We start from the raw sequence: 24,289 nt of genomic DNA, 5'->3' as shown, positions 1-24,289 counted from the left end.
GATCAATGCAAGGATTACCAGACAGATAAGGAGCTTTCCTGAGCCTGCCTTTTCAGTTTCCTCTCCCAAGGGGTGGGGGGTGCAGGAAAGGATAAAATGAAAATGAGCTCTCCGGCTTAAACAAGTCACTGAGACTCCTGAACTGCAACTCTGAGTGATCAGTACATCTGCCAGAAGGCTCATACCATCCCTTCACCACCCCTCTACCTGTGGACAGTACCTGCATCACCTTGGCTGGACCCGTCAGCCTCAGTCTGACCTGTCCTGTTTTCCAGCCTGCAAACAGGAAGATGCCCCCAGGCAGTGCCCTGGGAACAGACAGGATATGTAGGGCCAGGGGGAGGGCACAGAGGGTGGGATGGGGTCTGTGAGCACTGACAGGGAAGAGACATGGACAGGGAAACACCTCCCAGGGGGAGAATCTCCAGGCAGCAGGGAAATGATCAGAAATGGGACAAAACTGAACCTGGAATGGTTATGAGAGGGAGAACAGAGAAAAGACCCTGTGATCCCCTGCAGTGCCGATCCCTCCTGTGAGCAGCCCCCTGGCCTCCTCTCCCACCCAGCAAAGCCTCTGCCCTCAGGGCCAGGGGCTCCAAGGCATGAAGCAGCTCCTGTGCAGCCAGAGCTCCAGTTCCTCTGCAGAGCACAGGGGCTGAGAGCAGCTGCCCGGCAATGTTGGTGTCTGGGAGGTGGCTGCACAGCTGGGGAAGGGTGACGCTGTCTGAGTGCCCGGCTGCCTCTACCCTGGCCTCTCTCACACCCACCCTCACCACATTGTCCTTCTTGCTCCCCTGCTCTGGGTCACTGCTGTTGGGATCTTGTTCTTGCTGTCAGGCTCTCTGGGGATGGCAGTTTCAGCTGCAGAGTCACAGCCTGATCTTGTGGGTCCTTTCCTGCAGCTGTGTCCATGGGAACAGTTGTCCCAGCTTTGCTCTGACCTGTGGGGTGTGGGCAATGCAGTCTGTGGGGCTGGGGTGTGAGCTGAGGCTCCCTGAATCAAATGCGTTCATTAGGACTATTGGCTGTCTGTTTGCGGTTTCGTTCCAAGCTGTGAGCTTCGCTCCAGGATGCAAACCTGTCCTACAGCATCTGTGTGTTCTCTGAAAGCATCATAATGAAGGCAGAGGTGCTGATCTCAGCAGTGTCTGCGGGCTTTTCAGGGTAACATGGGAGTGTGATCAGTCTCCATCTCAGAAAGGTGCCAGCCCAGGGCAGCTGGAGCAGGACAGAGGGACAGAGCAGCTGCCCTCACTCTGCACTGACCCACAGGCATCCTCTGGTCTCGCAGGACTCGCTCTGTTCTCCCTGAGTGCACCAGAAATTCTGGGGGCTTCTGACACCCAAGAACACTCTCCAGGGTGGGAGGGCAGAAGGAGCTGTAGAAACCCCAAACCTCTCCAACTCAGTTTCTCAGGCCTGGGGGTACAGATGCTGACAGTCCCTTCTGCACCTGGAGCGGTTCCAGCTGACAAAGCTGAACCCCAGGACTGGCCCCTGCCCACCCAATCACACAGGGTCAGGCTGACTGCTCAAGAGCCCCTGGGCAGAGACCCTGCTCTTCATTGCACACTCATCAAGCACCGACGAGGGCTCCAGCCAGGACGTTTTCCTGAAAAAAGAAAAGTGTCTCTTTGTGGGAGGGTCTGTGGGAAATGGCTTTGGTTTGTCCACGAGTAGTTTCATCTAAACCATCACTATGTTTTCCTCCTTGCACAGGTCCTCATGCCCATAGACAGCAGATGTCCAACAGCAGCTCCATCACCCAGTTCCTCCTCCTGGTGTTCACAGACACACGGGAGCTGCAGCTCTTGCACTTCTGGCTCTTCCTGGGCATCTACCTGGCTGCCCTCCTGGGCAACGGCCTCATCATCACCACCATAGCCTGGGACCAGCACCTCCACACCCCCATGTACTTCTTCCTGCTCAACCTCTCCCTCCTCGATATGGGCACCATCTCCAGCATTGTCCCCAAGTCCATGGCCAACTCTCTGTGGGATACCAGGGTCATTTCCTATGCAGGGTGTGCTGCACAACTCTTTCTTTTTTTCTTTTTAGCTTCAGCAGAATATTCTCTCCTCACAGTCATGTCCTACGACCGCTACGTTGCCATCTGCAAACCCCTGCACTATGGGACCCTCCTGGGCAGCAGAGCTTGTGTCCACATGGCAGCAGCTGCCTGGGCCACTGGGTTTCTCAATGCTCTGCTGCACACAGCCAATACATTTTCACTGCCACTATGCAACGGCAATGCCCTGGACCAGTTCTTCTGTGAAATCCCCCAGATCCTCAAGCTCTCCTGCTCACACTCCTTCCTAAAGGAAGTCAGGCTTCTCGTGCTTAGTATATCAGTAGTATTTGGGTGTTTTGTGTTCATTGTCGTGTCCTATGTGCAGATCTTGAGGGCCGTGCTGAGGATCCCCTCTGAGCAGGGACGGCACAAAGCCTTTTCCACCTGCCTCCCTCACTTGGCCGTGGTCTCCCTGTTTGTCAGCACTGCCATGTTTGCCTACCTGAAGCCCCCCTCCATCTCTTCCCCTTCCCTGGATCTGGTGGTTTCTGTTTTGTACTCACTGGTCTCTCCAGCAGTGAACCCCCTCATCTACAGCATGAGGAACAAGGAACTCAAGGAGTCTATAAGGAAACTGTTGATTGTTTGCTTTTCAAAAGCAGTAACGAACTGACCTCCTTCTTCTGCATGTCACTTGCAATAACGTATTACTTGTTCAGCCTGAGTTCTGTACGTTGTTGGTTTTGTTTTGTTTTGTTTGTTTCTTTGTTTGTTTGTTGTCTTTGGTGTTTGCTTTTCTTGTTTGTATTAATGCTATCCACATTGTCATCTTATGGCTGTGTCCATGTTTACCTGTCTGGTGTGTCCCGTCGTCTTTGTGTAAATGAGGAGCCGTACTCTCTATGTGTATAAAATGAAATAAAGGACCCCACACTGACTTGTTTGCCCAGAATCCTCTCTCTGAGATCTCTGGAGCTGCAGAAGCCATGTCTCTGTGCTGAGGGGGAGTGAGTAGGAGCCGCCCTGAGCTGGGTCTTCCTCCCATCCTGACCAACATGAATCTGCGGACTCACCCCACGGCCCTGGACACCACAGCCCACTTGCTCTGCAGAGCAGCACCGGCAGCTCGGGGCCATGTGGAGCATGGAAAGAGGGTGCAGGAACGACCAGACAGCTCAACATAGCTCTGTTCCCTTGGGAAAGGGCTCTGTGGGGAGATGGGATGTTCCAGGAGAAGCGTGTGGCACGGAATGTGTGCAGAAAAGACGTGGAAAGAGAAACCCTTTGCTGCAGGTGGCAGCTTGGGGCAGGTGGCCCTGGCACTGTGGCAACAGGACCTTCCTGAAGATCTCCGAGGCCAAATGTCTCATGCTGTCCTGGGGAGCAAGTCTGGACCTGGGTCTGCAAGCTGCCTGGGCTGGAGATCTGCTCAGCATGCCGACTGGATGAACATTCTCGGTGTCCTTCATTCTCAATGTTCCCCACTGCTGTGGCACCAGTTACAGTGTGGCTGCTCTGCTGGGCTCAACTAGCAAGAGGGCAGGGGGGGGCACAATTGAGGAGGAGGTGGGAGGGCTGAACTTGCAAATGCCCCAGGGAAGAAAACACCAGTGAACAGCTGAAGTGTGTGAGTGTGCAAGGCTGGCACACAGCAGTGTCCTCTGCCAGCCAGGCCTCCTGGGAGAGCCCTGAAGGACCAGCAGAGCAGGGTCTGGTGTGTGCCCATGTTCATGGGACAAACTGGGGAAGTGTCCCCAGGACAGTCATCACAGACCAGCCCCTCAAAACCACCTTTTCCTTCACTGGCTCTTCTCCCCAGCTGAGAGAGGGTGTTCACCTCTCAACACAAGGACGCTGAATGAGTAGGTCAGAAGTCAATGTTTCCATTGTACGGATGAGATATGAGTGGCTGGGAAGTGCCTGGAGGAAAGGGATCTGAGGGTGTTGACTGACAGTTGCTGAACATAAGCCAGAATGTTCCCAGGTGGCCAAAAGGGCCACCAGCATCCTGGCTTGTAAAAGGAACAGGGTGGCCAGCAGGACTAGAGAAGTGATTGTGCCTCAGTGATTGTGTTCTGAGTGCTGGTGAGGCTGCAGCTTGAATCCTGTGTTCAGTTTTGGGCCCCTCATCATAAGAAGGACATCGAGGCACTAGAGAGAATGCAGAGGAGGTGACGAAGCTGCTGAGGGGCTGGAGCACAAGTGTGATGAGGAGCAGTTGAGGGAGCTGGGGCTGTTCAGCCTGGAGAACAGGAGGCTGAGGGGAGACCTCCTCACTCTCTGCAACTGCCTGAAAGGAGGTTGGAGCATGGAGGGTGTTGGTCTCTTCTCCCAAGTAGCAAGTGACCGGGCAAGAGGAAATGGCTGCAATTTGCACCAGGGGAGGTTTAGATTGGATACTAGGAAAAAATTCTTGCCGGACAGGGTTGTCTGGTGGCAGAACAGACTGCCCAGGGCAGTGCAGGAGTCACCCACCCTAGAGGGGTGTAAAAGACATTTAAATGAGGTTCTTAGGGACATGGTTTAGTGTGAGAGCTGGCTTATCGTTGGACTCAATGATCCCAAGGGTCTCTTCCAGTCGAAGTATTCTATGATTCCATGATTCTACCTCATGTGAGAGTCCACAAAGCCAACTCAGTTGTGGACACTGACAGAACCCTGACATTTCTGTGTGTGACTCTGGGAACAAACCCCACTGACCCAGTGAGATTCATCTCAACTGCCCTGGACAGGCTCATTGCAAGTGCTCCTGTCTGTTACATCACCCTTGCCTGTGATTCTGGATTGCGCTTTCAAAATGACAGTGCAACTGAGGAGGACCTGGCATCTGTCAAACCCATCTTCAAGAAAGGCAGGAAGGAGAATTGGAAGAATCACAGGCTGGTCAGCCTGCCTCTGTCCCTGGGAAGGTGATGGGACAAGTCCTCCTGCAACCATCTGCAGGCACTTGAAGGACAAGAAAGGGACTTGTGTACCAAAATGGGCAGGGGAAAGAAAGACATGTTATGTGTATTAAATTGTGCCAGGCCTTGGACATGGTCCCCCTTGGTGTCCTTAGAGCTGGACTGATGCTGTCTGGACTGAAGAACTGGATACTTGGTGGGAAGTTCACTGAAATATCAAGTCCAAATATAATCTGTGATACAGTGTCCTCTGCGCAGTTACTTGTGCCATCCCTCAGTGACCAGCATTTGGGTCAAAACTGCTGAAAGACTTTATTCTCCTTTCTGTGATGTGATGGAGATGATACAAAACTGAGTGGAGGCCTTGAACAACCTCACTTGGTCACCATGCTTTGAGAAAGATAGTGAAACAAGAAGCTGTTCAGGGATCTCTTCAAATCTGACCTACTCTATGATTCAATGAATCTTTCTCCTGGACAAGTTTTTGAAGATGAAAAAAAAAGGCAAAGGAGGAGATGGTATCAACATATAAACAGCAGTTACTGAAGAGAATATTTCTCCACTCAAATAGTTAGAAGGAAATATATTTGTTTAATCTGGTCAGGTCCTGTGTTATGCCTGGATTAGGAGGAGGGTGATGGGTGGGTATGGTATTATGAGGTCACTTGTGTCTCAGGAACTCTTAACTGAGTTGGAAGGGTACGGCTGTGAAGGGGACAGTAGGGTCAGTTCTGTGTCTGGAGGGGACAGGCCAGCAGCAGGGACATGGCTGGGAAAGAACCTCTGTCAACATGCCCACAGGTCCTACCCAGGAAGAGGGCTTGGAGTTGGGTTGTCACGTCCATCTCACCTGAGAACATGACGGGACAGCAGCAGGAACATGGTCGTGTCTATCAGAGAAGCTGGAAGACCAGCAGCAGTCATGGGATTTAGGAGATCATGGTGAGGTTCCTTCTCTCTGGTCAAGTGCAAGACCACAAGAAGACTAACAGGTTGGGATCCCTGCTTGATGGGCAGTTTCTGAGATGGTAAAGGTTTCTCAAGAAGTGGGAAAAAGCAGCAGAGAAAAAAAACAGTCACAAAGTGCAGACTGGGAAGTGAAGACTGGATATCAGAGGAAGAAATGCCACTGGAAAGGCAGTGCTGTGGTGCAAGAGGTCACCCAGAGGGAGCTGGATCAGCCCATGGTTTCTGTTCCAAAGAACAGCCAGAGAGGGTGCGGACAAATCAGTTAAGGTGCAGAAATGCTGGGGTGAGAGCAGGTGGAGAAGCGAGATGGGTGTCTGCAGCCTGCAGGGAAAGAGGGGCAGGGGTAGGACCCTGTGGAACAGGCTGTGATGGAGATGGCAAAGGGCGCTGGCAAGGCTGGAAGGCACTCAGAGAACTCAGGTCTCTGTCCACTTGGCTGTTGGAACGATAAAGGACTCAGCACTCCGATTCAATGTGAATCACGCAAAAGCCATTTATTACAGAAACATGTCTCCTTATATACGCAACTATTCTCTAAACACGAATCCACGCTCCAAGCATGGATTCGCTAAATGAGTATCATGGGCAGTCCACACGCTGGAGCCCCACCGATGATAGGTCCAACGACTCACGCCATGCTGAGGCCCTGTTAATGAAGAAACGCCCCTCTTTCTCACAGCAGATTCTGTTCTCAGCTTCTTGAAGTGGCCTTGAGATTCCTTTGGGCCTGACTAATTCAACAACATATCTCCTTCTAACGAAACCCCTTCACAATTCCCCCTTTTTGTTCTTGAACTAGTCAGGCCCCTTAAACAGCATGCTGAATCGTCTTTGAAATACACTGCAACATAGGACACGTGATTAACAACATAATTACAATTACATATAATGTAGCTAAACCTTACTTAATAAGATTAAACAACTATCTGCTTATACTAAAACCTTCATATCATATATAAAACCTTAATTCTACTTATGACAACCTTACCAACGCACTATTTTAGAATAGTCAGACAACTTAATACAATATATTCTCTTAAATTCTTAAAAGATCTATAACTGCGCAGTTTATAGAGTAACGTACTTAATACCATCAGCATATGCTAATTATTGACTTAATATCTTAAAACTTATATTAACCTATTCATATGCTAATTATTGAATTAATATCTTAAAACTTATATTAACCTATTTAAAAGATCTATAGCTTAATCTTAATATCTCTTTTAAAACCTTACCAGTTGCTAAATTAGGTTACCATGGTAGAAATATCTTATACTTTTACCTTATCTATGCATAGATTATCTAATTGTAATATCACCCTTTTGGAACTCTTACTATCTGTTCAAATTAGCATTCTCTATGGAAGGTACCTTATCTGTTTACTAATAAGCTTTTAGACCACTGGGTCTAAGAGCATCTATAACACTGAATAAGAATTCATGGTTTATATTTGAGACAATTCTCACAACTTATCTCCCTCCTGTCCTTCTGCATCTGTCGAATCTTTGTTGTCTTTATTCAGCCATGGCTTGATCCATTTTGCAGGAATCCATTTTGATCCTTGGTCTGTAATGACACAAGCATAACCCTTTCCCCAAATTATTAATTGGAAAGGACCCTCCCATTTACCAGTAACTCCATTGTGTATTTTGACCTGACACTGATTTTCTCTAAGGTCTGTCAAGTGTCCTTTTAAGCTTGTTCCATGACGAATCATAGGTGGAATGTCGAACCCTTGCGGAAGACGTAAAAGTTCTAGACATATAATGCTTTGCTTAGTCTGTCATGTGGAGTAGTACAGTCAGTTCCCCCTTTTTGTTTGTCAAGCTGATGCTTGAGAGTTTGATTCATCCTTTCTACCAAGGCCTGACCAGTAGGAGAATTTGGTATCCCTGTAATGTGCTTAACACCCCACAACTGAAAAAAGGTGGCAGTAGCTTTGGTGATATAACCAGGTGCGTTGTCTGTCTTGACCTGTGCAGGAACTCCCAAAGCTGCAAAAGCAGAACGTAAATGTCGTTGCACATGTGAACTAGTTTCACCAGTCTGAGCAGTGGCCCATATGGCGAAAGAATATGTATCAATAGACATATGCACATACTTCAGCCTGCCAAATTCAGGGACATGTGTGACGTCCATTTGCCACAATTCCAAGGCTCCTAATCCTCTTGGATTGACTCCTGCACCCAGCCCTACTGAGATGCGCTGACAATCTGCACAACTTTTAACAATACCTCGGGCTTCACTTTCGGACAATGAAAGTTGCCGCTGTAAGACCTGAGCAGACTGATGGAGGAAACTATGAGAGCATACTGCTTGCCCAAACCTATCTACTGGAGGTGGAACCCAGGCAGGAGATACAAGAAAATCAGCTCGGCGGTTTCCTTCAGCTAAATCGCCTTGAATTGTCAGATGACTACGGATATGTGTTATGAAGTATCGGTGTTGTCTCTCTCCGACCAACAACCATAGTTGCTTGAACAAAGACATCAGTTGTGCATCCTGAACCTCTTTGAGCAATGATCTTTCAATGCGAGCTACCACACCTACCACATACAAAGAATCACAAACAATATTCACTGGGCTATGAGCAAATCTGATAAACACTTCTATTACAGCCCTGAGTTCCAAATGCTGAGTTGATCCTTTCAGGTCAGTTAGTATCACATCGTGCCATTTCCCATCTGTTTTCCATGTAATTGCTGCTTTCTGCATTTTACCCCCTGCATCAGTGAACACTGTGGGTCCTTTAATAGGACATTCTGAGAGAAGAGGGGGACCCTCCTCCATTGATCCTATATTCAAAACTGACATTAACTTGTGTGGAGGGGAAAATGTCTTAATTAAAGCTTGAGAATCTAATAACGCAATCTGAAAAGGTAAGGAGTTCTGCAAAGCCCACTGTAAATATTCTGAAACGAGGGGAACAATGATATATGCAGGCTCAGCCCCTGAAATTTCGACTATTCTCTGCCTACCTTTCATTATAAGCTGAGCAAAGACCTCAACCCTGGTTGTAATGGTTCGTTTGAGTCGAAAATGCAAAAACACCCACTCTAAGATCTTTAACGGCTCCTTACCAGTTGTCCATTGCATTATGAGAGCAAAAGGATAGTTAGTATTGTTTACAATTAGTAGTCCAATTACATAATCTGGGTTCCACCTATGGCTGAAAGCTTTTACAAGTTTGGACATAATCTTTTTCAGAGCAGCATCCGCCTCAGCAGTAAGCGTTCTAGGAGAGCTAATGTCACTATCCCCTTTTAGCAGTTTTACAATTGGAGCTAAATCCTCATTAGTGATCCCACAGATGCTCCGGACCCAATTCAGATCACCCACTAGTTTCTGCACATCATTTAAGGATTGAATGACAGGCTGACATACTATTTTCTGAGGTTTCACTGTGGACTGAGAAATTTCCCAACCAAGATATTTCCATGCTGGTTGAATTTGTACCTTTTCTGGAGCAATTTGCAATCCTCTATGCTGCAACGTATCAGATACTTCATTTATCAACAAATCAGTCGAAAAGGTTTCCCCAGCTATTAATATGTCATCCATGTAGTGGTAAATCACTAACTCAGGATGAGATTTTCTGATTGATTGCAAGGCCCAAGCTACATAAATTTGACACATAGTTGGGGAATTTTTCATTCCCTGTGGCAAAACTACCCATTGATACCTTTTCGCAGGTTCAGCCTTATTTACAGAATTTATGGAAAATGCAAAACGTTTACAGTCATCAGGATGCAAAGCAATGGTGAAAAAACAATCTTTCAAGTCAATTATTAAGATCTGCCAATTTTCTGGAATCATGACAGGGGATGGTAATCCCGGCTGTAATGCTCCCATGTCTTCCATGGTATCATTAATTTTTCGAAGATCATGTAACAACCTCCATTTCTTTGATTTTTTCTGAATAGTAAACACAGGAGTATTCCAGGGACTTGTAGATGGCTCTAAATGCCCTTTTTCAAGCTGTTCCTGTACTAGCTCTTCGACATGGGCGAGTTTTTCTTTACTGAGCGGCCATTGATTTACCCATACTGGATCATCATTTTTCCACTGTAATTTCAGTACTGGTCGCCCATCATCAATGGCCGCTTCTAGAAATGCTGTTGTTTTGTCACCAGAGTTGCTCCTAGTTGTCCTAACACATCCCGTCCTAATAGAGAAACAGGTATAGACATCACATAAGGTCGTACAGAGCATAGTGAGTCATCAGATAACTTCATTTGTAAATGATATTTGCTCACCTGAGTATTCTGCATACCCCCAACACCCATGACTGGTATTTGCGGAGACTCGAGAGGCCACCAAGGTGGCCAATTTGTTTTGCTGATAATAGTCACATCTGCACCTGTGTCTACCAGAATTTCAAAAGTCCGTGAACGACCAGTTTTATCTAAAAGAGTCACCTTTTCCATTGGCTTTGCCTTAGTAATGTCTAGAGCTAAATACAACTCTGCATTGTCTGTGGAAGCAAAGCTTCCTTCTGCACATTCTTTGATTGAAACTTTTGGAACGTGTGCTTTAAATGGAACCAATTGACCTATCTTTGAGCCTTTGGGAATATGGACTGGTGGACTAAGAGTCCATACCATGATAGTAACGATACCGGCAAAATCTGCACCAATTATATCTGGAAGTATAAAAATGCCATTTCTAGTAACAGATGATTTCCCTAGAATCAAAGCACTTAAACCATGCCCTAACGGTCCAGTCATGTTTGTTGGTATGCTTTGTACCTGTGAGTCAATTAATATTACATCTTTCGCCGTTTCTACATCCACTCCGGCACGCCCTGAAGTGGCAGTGGTGACTGTGTCCAAGCAGCCTGAGACCTCACTTGTGTCGTTGCGCCAGGCCTCGGTGCGCTCGTTTCCCCGTTTCCCGGTAACTGCCCAATTTTACGAAGACTAGATTTACAATCCTTAGCTTTGTGCCCAAATTTTCCACAGTGGTGACATACATTATTGTCTATTGGGCCTGGAACTCTCTTATTTGATCTGCGGTAAATCTGATTGACACGACATTGGAACTTGTAATGCCCTGTTTTTCCACATTTGAAACAAATTGGGCCTGATTTATTTGGATTGTTAGCTAACAGGGGTTTAATAGCAGCCGCGAATGCAGAAGCCATAAGACCAAATTTTTCTTCGTCTGAGCCCACCCTGGCACACGCATCCATCATTTCAGCTATTGAGCTACGTTTTGGTAAAGCAAGCAAAATTTTCTTACAGATTGGGTTAGCATTTTCAACTGCGAGTGTCATAAACAAAGATTCTTTTGCATTGTTATCAATCGGTGCCCTATCCAAGGCTTCCCTTAAGCGATCAAGAAAATCCATATACGATTCATTGTCCTTTTGCTTTACCTGAGTGTACGGAGGGACTGCTTTACCTTCTTCCGGCAGAGTTCGAAAAATATCTTTTGCGAGAGAGGAGCTCTGCCGCAAGATGGCAGTATGTAGCAGTGCTTGCTCTTGAGGGTCAGCAAATTGTCCTGTCCCCAACAGCTTATCTCTCGAGGCAAGTCGCAACGGGTCTCCCTCCTCACGGTCTAAATTAAGAATAGATGCTTCCTCACAAGCATCAATCCATCTACTTCTCCAGAGAACTTCTTGCATTGGTGTTAGTAGCAACGTAGCTAGCTGACGACAATCATAAGGAGTTAATATCTGCCCATCAAAAAGAGTATTAATAAAGCCTTGTGTATATTTTCCATGTAAGCCATACTGCTGCACTGCTTTTCTAGCCTCTTTAATCTCCTCCCAACGCAACCCAGCCCACCCAGCATTCTGATTACCCTGTGCGTCTCGCTGGTAAATGACTGGGTATGCACTTGTTATTTCACCTTCTATCATTGCATTTCTGATAATTCCTCGCCAATGTCTTCTAATGTCATAATTATTTGTAGAACCCGAGCCCCCCGACGCACCCCCCGACGCACCCCCCTTCTCATCACCATCAAAACAATCGCCTTCCTGAGTGCTGGATTCTTTCAACAATAACCGATCTATTTTTTCACACAGTTCCTTTTCCCAGTTTTTTTCTAGCGATTTCTTTTGTCCTGTTGTAATAGTTGGAGGGGTGGGAGGCGGTGAAGGCGGACCCGAGTCAGTAAAAGAATTGATATTACACTTGTTTACGACTTTAGCATTCTCAACTTTCACCAGTCCTTTTGACAAATTATCTGACTCCAGCTCTTTGGACTTCTTGGTCTCTCCAGGGTCGTGTGATGGTACAGGAGGCCATCCACTCGGTAATTTTCCTCCCTCTGCCCCAGACTGTTGTATCATCGGGGGTGCCGAAGGCACAACAGGGCATGGAGCAGGAAGGGTATCGAAAACACGAACTGGATAAGCTTCACAGTTATTTTTAGAGTTCTTATCAGGCTGTAACGCTGCAAAAATTCCAGTAACCGCAGCCCGCTCAGCCTTAAATTCTTTTAAGGTGGAAATTATAAGCTTCCATGTAGTCGCTAATGATTTAGCTTCTTTATCTCCGTCGCTAATCTTATCCCATAATTTCTGCCCTATATCGTCCCAAAGTTCAATTTTAAAAGCTTTCTCAGCTTCTGTCGGGTAGCCGTTAGTTCTACACCAAACCAACAGTCTACGTATGCTACTTTCTTCATATTTAAGTCCTCTCATAGAGAGAATATGCAGGAGGATCTTAACTATAGCTTCTTCCTCAGAGGATATATTCTGCCCCATAACTTCACTCTTCCCTCCTCCTGCTCCCAGCCGCTCACCTTTCCCGGGGCCTTCTTCAACAAAATTTATCCGCGGAACGTCCGTACGTCTCCGCCCGGCTCTCAGTCCAGCTGAGCCGCCTCCGGCTGGGCCGCTCCAGGCTTTTCCCCGACCTTAGTGAGACGCCGTTCGGAGTATCACGTCGGGGTCACCATTTGTTGGAACGATAAAGGACTCAGCACTCCGATTCAATGTGAATCACGCAAAAGCCATTTATTACAGAAACATGTCTCCTTATATACGCAACTATTCTCTAAACACGAATCCACGCTCCAAGCATGGATTCGCTAAATGAGTATCATGGGCAGTCCACACGCTGGAGCCCCACCGATGATAGGTCCAACGACTCACGCCATGCTGAGGCCCTGTTAATGAAGAAACGCCCCTCTTTCTCACAGCAGATTCTGTTCTCAGCTTCTTGAAGTGGCCTTGAGATTCCTTTGGGCCTGACTAATTCAACAACATATCTCCTTCTAACGAAACCCCTTCACACTTGGCCATGGCAGTTGTCTCTGTCACGGAGGCCCAGGAGAAGCCATGTTGCCCTCATGGCACTGGGGCCTCATTGCCTCCTTGCAGCCCCATGGGGAAGCTGGAAGTTGTTGTACCACTGTTGTCCTTCCCTCAGCTTTGCACTCCCAGGGTCCCAGGAAGAGTCCTGAGCCGTGTGTTCTTACATCTCATCTGTACAATGAAAACATGGACTTTTGACCTAGTATTTCATAGAATCATAGAATGTCTTCAGTAGGAAGGGACCCACAGGATCATACAGTCCAACTCCTGTCCCTGCGCAGGACAACGACGACAGTTCACATCGTGTGTGTGAGGAGATTGTCCACTCTCTTCTTGGCCGTGGCACTCCATCGACTCCTTGCACCCCCAGGGAGTGTCACACCATTGCCCTGCACTGGGCATTGCACTCCCCACATCCCCAGGAAGAGTCCTGAGACACATGTGAGGGACAGGATCTCCCTTCCTAGGGGCAGGGGCTCAAGGCTTGGCCATTGTCCTTCATCAAACAAACTAAGGGTTTTCTCAGCATCAGAGCTGCTGCACTTTGCCTTTGCCTGATGCAATCACTGCCTCCAATTATCTGCTCTAACGAGTCCCTGGGGAAGCTTTGTCAGTAACAGCCCTCAGTGGGGCCCATTAATGCTTCAAGGTACTTTGGAGTTTGCTTCTGACTTGGACTTCTCAAGCAGATTCTTCAGTCTGTGTTTGGTATCTGAGGTTCATGGACTCAGCACCAAATATGCCATGGGGCTCATTAAAACACAGAAAGCCCTAACGAGTGTTTTTTTCCATGATTTCTTCAAATCTTTAAGAGTTGTAGAATTAACTGGAGAGGTTTCAGTGGGACACTTAGTGATGAAGATTTCAAAGAAGATCTCATAAAGGAGGGTTTTTTCTTTCAAGGGTATTTTCTGTCATTTTTCAGTGTCTAGAAAAAGTGACAGCAGCATTCTACACTGGACATTGATCCAGAGGGTCTCCTGAAGACATCTGGGCAGGCAGGAGAACAGTCCCTTGAGGCTGGACACTGTATGGACAACCTCGCTCCTCACCCCCCACCCCCAGTCTGCCGGTTCCCTCATTGGCCACCAGAGACTTGCACCACTTTTCCTCGCATCAGACTTCTCCACTGAGCTCTGCAGGAGATGCTGCAGCTCCTGTGCACCAGCTCCACCTGCTCTCCTGTGCAAACACTGCACAGTTTAATAAACAGTAAAACACTTTCCTCAGCTGTGTGTGTAAGCTGGATCTGATGAGGTCCGCCATCCACAAGGGACATCCACACAAGAACTGGTTTAGACAGGGAGACATTAAAGGATAGAAATAAACACAATGAATGTGTTGACTGCCATGTTAATTAGAGCTCTAAAGAATGGGACAAGTTTGTAACTCCCTGAAGCTCAAAGCAGGAAACCAGACAGTTGAGAGGAACTGAATGACCAAAGAGCAAGTGGAGGAGAAACCTGAGAGCACTGGGAAGGGCAAACATCCAGACAGTCTGCTGGAAAGTTGTCCTTTGACAGGGACATTTAATCAGGAGAGGTGGGAACTCCTGAAGGATGAGGGAGATGAAATAGTAGTGTTGGTAGTAGAAGTACAGGGGAAGACCAGTATTTCTTCTCCAATCTTTAGTACACTTCTTCCCCATAATTCACTTTTTGGCTTTTTTCTTTTAAATTTTAATAAGTTAAACAAACAACTGCACAAAAATCTCCAATTAAACAAATGAACAAATCAAACAAAAGAAACAAAAAAACACAGGAAACGGATGCAAAAAAACCCCAAACCAACTAAACAATAACAACAACCAAAACCAAAAACAAAACAGCAACAACAGCAACAACAAAACAAGCTACAAACAAAACAACTGCACAAACGTGCACGTTTCCAGGCAGACATCAGTCATCAGCTGTCTCACCATAAACAGCCAGTGCCATTTTTGGGGCCCCAGTGCACCTGAGGTGCTGACCTGGGATTGGCATCTATCACACAGGACCTGGGAAACCACAGCACCTTGCAATGCAGGGGGAGCCTGGGCAGGGGTTCCCAGGGTGTTTGTGGCACCAGGTGGTTTTGTCCCTGGAGCTGAAGACATTTGTGTCCTAACTCCATGACCAGTTCTGGAAAACTCTTTCCTTTTCAATGAAAAGAAACTTCCCCTAAAGAAAAAGTAAAGTAAAGTATGTTGACACCTTCCTTTGCTTTGGATCTTTGTCTTCAGTTCTTCTTATTTTAATTTTCATTGACATTAACTGACATCTGATGGGCCTGCAGGCATGAAGCCAAGATCATTTTGTGTCTTGCATAGCGCCCCATGCTCTCTGAACCTTCCCTGCCCAGGACTCCTCACACTTTGCCCAGAGCGAGTCACACTGAGGTGTTGGCTGGTTCAGTGGCTGAGATGTTGGTTTAGATGGTCACCTACAGCACAGGTGGATCCTGCCCCATCATCGTCTGCTCTGCTCCAGTTAGAAACAGAGCCCAACATCACAATGGAACCATAGGAGAACTGAGGCTGAAGGGACCTCAGGAGTCTGCAGTCCAACCTGTCAGAAACTGGGTCACACCAAGGTGTTCAAGCCTTGATTCAATCAGAGATTGAAAACCTGCAAGGACAGAGGCTGCAGAGCCTCTCTGAGTGACCTGAGACAGCACTTGGCTGAGCTCCTAGGGCAGGGGTATCAAGTTCATTTTCACTGGAGGCCACGTCTACCTCATGGTTGCCTTCAAAGGGCCGAATGTAGTTTAAGGACTGTATAAATGTAGGAGTAGTTACTTTTGTATGGTCCTAAAATTGCATTCGGTCCTTTGAAGGCAACTGTGAGGCTGATGTGACGCCCGGTGAAAATGAATTTGCCACCCTTCTCCTAGGCAAAAAGCTTTTCCTGATGTCCTGGCTGAACCTCTCCTCTTTCACCTTCCACACATCCTCTTTTGTCCTTCTGCCACACACCACGGTGAAGAGCCTGGCTGTGTGTTCTCCATGACCTCCTCATTGGTGCTGACAGGCTCTGATGAGGTCCCTGTCAGCCTTCCCTTCTCTGGGCTGGACAAGCCCGGCTCCCTCAGCTTCTCCCCACAGGACAAGTGCTCCAGTCCCTGGCTGTCCTGAGGCCCTTTGCTCAACCCACTTCTGCTTGCCAATATCCTTCCTGAATTGGGATATGAGATCTGGATGGAGTATTTCAGAGAATCCCTTCCCTCCACCTCCTGGCCGAGCGCCTGGTGATACAGTCCGGGGTGCTTCTGGCCTCCCTTGCACCAGGGCACACGCTGCCTCCTGTCCAGCTCTTGCCCACCCAGACCTTTCCCACAGCTGCTCCCAGCCACGATGTACCAGCCTGTGCCATTGCCGGGTGAGTCCTCTGTAAGGGGCAGACACTGGTGTTGGTCCTGCTGAGGTTTCCTGAGGGTCCTGCTAAGAAGTGTTCTCCTCCTTGAACCCCTTGAACAGAAGCCTGGGCGATGTTTCAGTAAAGACCCAGGTACAGGAGGCATTGAGTTCCTCAGCACTCCGTGTTTCCCTTCTTCAGCTGTGGTCTCTGATGCAGCTGTTGAAGCTCTTGGTTTTGCTCTGGACTTTTCTTGCAGCCACCAACTCCAGATGAGCTTTGCCTTTCCCAAAGTCATCCCTGCACAGCAAAACCAATGCACATGAACTCCTTGTCTGCACCTGTTCTTGCTGTCACCCCTGGAAACTGCTTTGTGGCTCCTGTCTGTTGCCCCACAGATGTTACCACAGCCCCACAGTGCAGGCTCAGCACAGGGCAGGGTGTATTTGGGATGGGGAATGGTCTCCCAGTGTGATGCACACAGAAGTCCCTGTGCTTTGTCAGCCCGTGGTCTTCCTGTTGTGCAGCCTCTCCAAGCTCTTGGAGAGGCCGTGTCAGCTGTGGGGTCACAGATGGCCCTGCCCCAGGCTCTGCCAGGGTCTGGGCCAGGAGAGAGGCTGGGCAGGGCTGGCCATTCCCTGTGACAGGCCCTGAGCCCAGCAGGAGGATGGTCATGGTCTCACAGGGAACCTCATCCGTAAACCTGGGCTGAGCAGCCAGTGCTGGACATGGCCCACGAGAGATGATGAGTGGTTGGGGGGCGACAAAAGTCCTGGGCCACCTTCCTGGTCTGTCTATGATACCAAGGGCACAGAGCAGCCTCCTCTCTTCTGCACCTGCATGTCTTTGATCCCTCACACAAGCCCTGGCTCTGCATCACAACCCCTGGTGTGAGTCTTCACCCTGCATGGCCATGCAGCACGAGATACAGGTTGATGTTTCTCTCTCAGGTCCTTTCCAACCCAGCCCAGCTCCTCGAGTCTCTCCCACCTCCCCCGCCCTCTCTCTACCCCTAATGCCCTCTGCCCAGCAAAGCCCAGTCAGGGCTGGTCCCACACCAGTGCCCATTGCAGGTGCTCTGGGCACTCACCCCACAGCCTCTGCCCCTCTGAAGGGCACAGCAGCTCCTGGGGCTCAGAGAGGGGTCACCCCAGAGGTGGGTGAACATGCACAGCAATAGGAAAAGGAGGCACCTGTGTGTCCTTCACTCTCCTCTCCAGCAGATCCTGAGAGGTCTGCAGCTCCTCCATGCCATCCCCTCTCCCCAGGCCAGCACAAAAGCCCTGGTCCTTGAGGTCCTCAAGAGCTCTTACTGCTCCAGGCACAGAGCAGCCTTTCCAAACCTGGTGCAGCCAGAAAGCTGTTTTCATTTCCCATTAATTCTGGCTATGCAGAAGACGGATCTCTGACCAAAAGGAAAAAAAAAAAAAAAAAAAAAAAAGTTGCTGTAGCTTCTTTTATTTCACTTAATTACACTGAGCAACTCCCCATTCACACAAGTCTCTGGGTCACCCAAGATGAACAGATACCTTAGCAACAGGGGTTGAATAGTGACATTTGTTTGAGAGCAAGAATATCACAAGTGGAGAAAAAAGTAGTGAAGGAAATCAGACTTGGCCAGTCATGACATACACAGGGAGGCCTTTGCAGGGAAAATCAGGCAGCCTGTGGCTCCTGAAAAACATCCAGTCAGAAGCTTCCTTAGACCATCCTTGAGATCCTTGTTCCTCATGCTGTAGATGAGGGGGTTCAATGTTGGGGGTACCAGTGAATACAGAACAGTTACGACCAGGTCCAGGGAAGGGGAGGAGATGGAGCGGGACTTCAGGTAGGTAAACGTGCCGGTACTGATAAACAAGGAGACCACAGCCAGGTGAGGGAGGCAGGTGGAAAAGGCTTTGTGCTGTCCCTGCTCAGAGGGGATCCTCAGCACGGCCATGAAGATCTGCACATAGGACAACACAATGAACACAAAACACCCCTCAAAAAAAAGCGCACCAAATATGAGAAGCCCAATTTCCCTGAGGTAGGAGTCTGAGCAGGAGAGCTTGAGGATCTGGGGGATTTCACAGAAGAAGTGGCCCAGGGCATTGCCCTTGCACAGGGGCAGTGAAAATGTATTGGCCGTGTGCAGCAGAGCATTGAGAAACCCAGTGGCCCAGGCAGCTGCTGCCATGTGGACACAAGCTCTGCTGCCCAGGAGGGTCCCATAGTGCAGGGGTTTGCAGATGGCAACGTAGCGGTCGTAGGACATGATGGTGAGAAGAGAATACTCTGCTGAAATGAAAAAGACAAAGCAAAACAGTTGGGCAGCACATCCCATATAAGAAATGACCCTGGTGTCCCAGAGGGAATTGGCCGTGGACTTGGGGAGACTGGTGGAGATGGAGCCCAGGTCAAGGAGGGTGAGGTTGAGCAGGAAGAAGTACATGGGGGTGTGGAGGTGCTGATCCCAGGCTATGGTGGTGATGATGAGGCCATTGCCCAGGAGGGCAGCCAGGTAGATGCCCAGGAAGAGCCAGAAGTGCAAGAGCTGCAGCTCCCGTGTGTCTGTGAATGGCAGGAGGAGGAACTGGGTGATGGAGCTGCTGTTGACCATTTGCCTGGGGGCACGAGGACGTGTGCAAGGAGGAAAAGACAGTGATAGTTTAGATGAGACTTCTCTGGGAGAAAACAAAGCCATTTCCCACAGACCCTCCCACAAAGAGACACATTTTTTTCTTTTTCCAGGAGAATGCGCTGGCTGGAGCCCTCATCGGTGCTTGATGAGTGTGCAATGAAGAGCAGGGTCTCTGCCCAGGGGCTGTTGAGCAGTAAGCCTGACCCTGTGTGATTGGGTGGGGCAGGGACCAGTCCTGGGGTTCAGCTGTGTCAGCTGGAACCGCTCCTGGTGCAGAAGGGACTGTCAGCATCTGTACCCCCAGGCCGGAGAAACTGAGTTGGTGAGGTCTGGTGTTTCTACAGCTCCTTCTACCCTCCCACCCTGGAGAGTGTTCTTGGGTGTCAGAAACCCTCAGCATTTCTGCTGCACTCAGGGAGAACAGAGCGAGACCTGTGAGACCAGAGGATGCCTGTGGGTCAGTGCAGAGTGAGGGCAGCTGGTCTGTCCCTCTGTCTTGCTCCAGCTGCCCTGGGCTGGCACCTTTCTGAGATGGAGCCTGATCACACTCCCATGTTATCCTGAAAAGCCAGCAGACACTGCTGAGAGCACAGGGTTGCACCTCAGACCATGAAATGTCTCACCCTTTCGGTCTCAGTTCCCCACATTTAGCCCAAGACACACATGGTTCAGTCCCCAGCCCCACAGGTCAGACCAAAGCTGGACACGTGTTGCCATGGACACACCTGCAGGAAAGGACCCACAAGATCAGGCTGTGACTCTGCAGCTGAAACTGCCATCCCCAGAGAGCCTGAGAGCAAGAACAAGATCACAACAGCAGTGACCCAGAGCAGGGGAGCAAGAAGGAAAATGCGGTGAGGGTGGGTGTGAGAGAGGCCAGGACAGAGGCAGCCGGGCACTCAGACAGCGTCACCCTTCCCCAGCTGTGCAGCCACCTCCCAGACACCAACATTGCCGGGCAGCTGCTCTCAGCCCCTGTGCTCTGCAGGGGAACTGGAGCTCTGGCTGCACAGGAGCTGCTTCATGCCTTGGAGCCCCCGGCCCTGAGGGCAGAGGCTTTGCTGGGTGGGACAGGAGGCCAGGGGGCTGCTCACAGGAGGGATCTGCACTGCAGGGGGTCACAGGGACTTTTCTCTGTTCTTCCTCCCATAACCATTCCAGGTTCAGTTTCCTCCCATTTCTGATCATTTCCCTGCTGCCTGGAGATTCTCCCCCTGGGAGGTGTTTCCCTGTCCATGTCTCTTCCCTGTCAGTGCTCACAGACCCCATCCCACCCTCTGTGCCCTCCCCCTGGCCCTACAGATCCTGCCTGTTCACAGGGCACTGCCTGGGGGCATCTTCCTGTTTGCAGGTTGGAAAACAGGACAGGTCAGACTAGGCTGACGGGTCCAGCAAAGGTGATGCAGGTGCTGCCCACAGGCAGAGGGGTGGTGAAGGGATGTTATGAGCCTTCTGGTAGATGTGCTGATCCCTCAGAGTTGCAGTTCAGGAGTCTCACTGACTTGTTTAAGCATGAAAACTCATTTTTGTTTTATCCTTTCCTGCACCCCCCTTGGAAAAATCCTGGGGGTGATCTGGAGCTGTGAGCAGCCCTGACCCACACAGCACCCTCTCCAAAGCAGAAGAACCTTTCCTGCCCAAGAGTGCTTGTTCTTTCCACCCACAGCTTCACCCTACAGCACCGTGGGGATCTCCCCGGGCAGACTGAGCGCTGACCCTGGCAGGCGGCAGAGTCCCTGCCCTGGCACAGCCCTGGGGTGCAGGGACCCTGCTCTGCAGGACAGTCCTGGGCACCCCTGCCTGCACATTTATATTTACACCCCACAGCCATTATTAGGAGAACGCAGCATTCACGTCTTGTCACTCTGACAGTGCAGAAGTCAAACCCTGCTCTGCAGCACATCCTCTCCCCTGCATCAGAGGATCTCTGAGAGCTGTACTTACATCTCTTGCAGGCTCTTCAATGTGACAGCTTTCTGAGATCCTACAGTGATTGCCAGATGCCATGCCCTGCAGCCACTGTCTTCATGTCTGTGAAGATGTGGATTCCAGTGATCTCTCAGCATTCTCCCACCCCAGACTACGTTTCTCTCTCTCTGCCTGGCTCTTGTGCCCTTGGTGCTGCAGGCAGAGCCCTCAGCCCTGCTGCGCTGTGCAGAGGAGCTGCTCCTGGGCAGAGCTGTCTCTCTGCAGCGCTGCCGCTTGCCAGGAGCTCCCTCTGTCCCAGGAGCCCAGCCCAGCTCAGCAGCACAGGAGCAGCCCAAGGCGCTTTAATGACCCCTCTGGTGGCTTTGGTGCAGAGTCCATGGACCTCAGACCCTGAAGGAAGGTGAAGAAACCTCTCAAGAAGTCAAAGTCAGATTCAAACTCCAAATTTTCCTGTACTGTTAATGGGTCCCACTGAAGGACACTATCGAGGAACAGTCCCCAGGTCTGGTTAGAACAGAAAACTGGAAGCAATGATGACTGGTAAGAAAAAACAAAGTAAGTGTCCCTCTGACGATCGGTAAACCTGGATGTGTTTCATTAACCAAAAGGCGAAGATCTGACCCCAGCCCTGGGGAGTCAGATCCTGTCCCTCCCACGTTGCCCAGGGCCCTTCCTGTACAGTGTGATGTGGGGCTGTGCAAGGCCAAGGGCAGGACTATGGTCCCACACCTCCCAGGTTCCTGGCTGGGGACAAGGAGGCCATGAGGCCCCTGTGCTGGAAGGACAAGGTGTCTCCTCACAGGCATCAGAGGTGCAGACAACAGCCATAGCCAAGGGGAGAAGGAGCTCATGTGTGCTGGGGGCTTTCAGCCTCTTTACATCCCTTGATCATCTCCACCACAGCCTGTCCTGTGCTGTGGCATCCCCTGCACCTCTTTCCTTGCAGGCTGGAGACATCCCCCCTGCTGCCCCACCTTGCTCTTGTCTGAGCATCTTCCTTCCTTTGCTGAGATCTCTGCATCCTCCCCAGCTGTTCCGTGAAGCACAAAGCCTTGGGCTGATGCAGACTCCCTCTGCTGACCTGCTCCACCACAGCACTGCCCTTCCAGTCACATTCCTTGCTGCTCATGTCCAGCCTGGACCTCCCCAGCTGCACTTTGGGCCATTATTTCTTTCTCGTGCTCTTTTCCACTATGGAGAAAACCTCCACCACCTCTGAAACCACCCTTCAAGCACTCTCAGGCTACTCCTGCACTGCTGCAGCCTCCCCAGCGCTGCTGGGCCAAAGCAGCCCAGGTCCCTCAGCATCCCACACCATGTGCACAAGGTGCTGAACCTGCCTTGGCAGAGCCCTGCACTCTCCAGTTCCTGCCTGCTTCTCCAAACTGGGAAGCCACACACTGGCACACCCCCGTGTGTGTGGGGTCACGCCAGTGCTGAACCGAATGGGATGAGAACTCCAGGTGTCTGGGTCCCCACACTCCTCCTCATGCAGCCCCGTGTGCAGCTGCCTTGTTCATGGTGAGCGTGCACCACGGGCTGGTGTGGGGACCTTGGAGTGCCCAGGCCCTTCTCCTCAGGGTCAGTGCTCAGCGTCTCAGTTCCTGCTCTGTCCTCATGGATGGGGTTATTGTCCACCCTGATACAGAACTGGTCACTTCATCCTGTCAATATTCAGAGTTTTCTGATGCATAAATAGCAGATGCGAGGAGCTCTGCCTGGGGACAGACAATGTCAGCTGAAGGTTGAGGAGTCAGCATGAGAGGGCAGAACAACATGGGCAATGTTGTGGTCACTGGACGTCAGCTACTGACTCACTGATGAGGAAGAGGAATTAGATGAGGACTCCTTCACACAAATTAAAGAAGCTTCATGTTTCCAGGGCGGTGTCCTCGTGGCAGACCTGAGATATCCCAGTATCTGCAAGGAACCAGCCATCCAGGAGGGGTTGGAGCTCATTGACAACATCTTCCGGACACGAGTGACTGAGGAGTCAGTGGGGTGATGTGCCCTGTGTGATTTCACAGTTACAAACCAGAAAGAGTTGGTCAGGATGGAACAGTCAGGGATGGGAAAGTGGAGCTGAGGCTCCTGGGAGATGATCACAAGGCAAAGAGCAGGATTTCAGGAGAGCAAGCTTTGGCCTGCTGAGGGACCTGCTGGGGTCCTATGGGATATGACCTTGGTGTCTGCAGTGCTTTTCTCTCACATTTCCTCCCTCCTCTCTCCCACCTGCTGCTATGCAGCATTTTTTACCCTTTCTCAAATGCAATATGACAGAGGTACTGCCAGCATCACTGAGTGGCTCAGATCTGGCAAGGAATGGGTCCAACCTGGAGCCAGCTGAAATCAGTTCTGTCTGACGTCGGTCAGACTCCTGTTGTCTTCTTAGAGAGGTGACAACTGTAGCAAATCCACAACAACCGCCCAGTTCCAGGACTTTGCCATGTAAACCCTGTACAGGGTGACAACATGTTGGATGTTACAAAATAATTGATCATGGAGAAGAAATTGTAAAGATCTTCTTTCGGCAATGTATGAAAGTCTCCAGTCAATGATCAGGTTCCTATGGGGAACTGTAATTGACGTGACAGTCACTGGCCAGGCAAAGCTGCAGGTGCCAACAGTTCAAAGGATCTTGGGCCAAATGCTTAAGAGAACTGTCTGATGGGCCAACAAGGGTGATGCTCACCTGGATCTGGCAACAACGAATAAGGAAGAGCTGGTGAGGGATGTGAACATGAGTGTCCACCTTGGCTGTCATGACGAGGGAGCAGTGGGGTCCCAGGCGCCAGAGGGAAAGGAGGAAGGCCAGCAGCAGAACACAGGTTGGTGGGCTCCAGAGAAGAAGACTTTGACATACTGGAGGATGGCAGGTAGAGGTGGTAACATGAGAAAGTCACGGAGGGTGAAGGAGCTCAGGAAATCTGAGACGCCTTACAGGACAACCTGCTCCAAGTACAAAAATGATCTCTCCGAGTACCCGTGAAAAGAAGCATTTACCTCGTAAGGCTGCTCGTCTGAACTGATGGAGCTGCAGAGCAAAAAGGCAGCACACAGGAGGTGGAAGCAGGGGAAGCTGCAAGGGAGGGATTTAGAAACCTTGTCCATGGATGCGGGGATGATGCCAAAGCTGCCCTGGACTTGATACCTAAAGGGGAGGCTGAGGGCAGCAAGATGAGCTGATACAGCTTCCTTACAAACAAAAAAGAATAGACAGGGAGAACATGGGCTTGCTGCTGAACTTCATAC

The sequence above is a fragment of the Patagioenas fasciata genome, chromosome 10, assembly GCF_037038585.1.
Source record: "Patagioenas fasciata isolate bPatFas1 chromosome 10, bPatFas1.hap1, whole genome shotgun sequence".
In the NCBI taxonomy this organism is placed as follows: Eukaryota; Metazoa; Chordata; class Aves; order Columbiformes; family Columbidae; genus Patagioenas; species Patagioenas fasciata.
The sequence above is the reverse complement of the archived record's forward strand: the minus strand, read 5'-3'. Positions refer to the sequence as shown.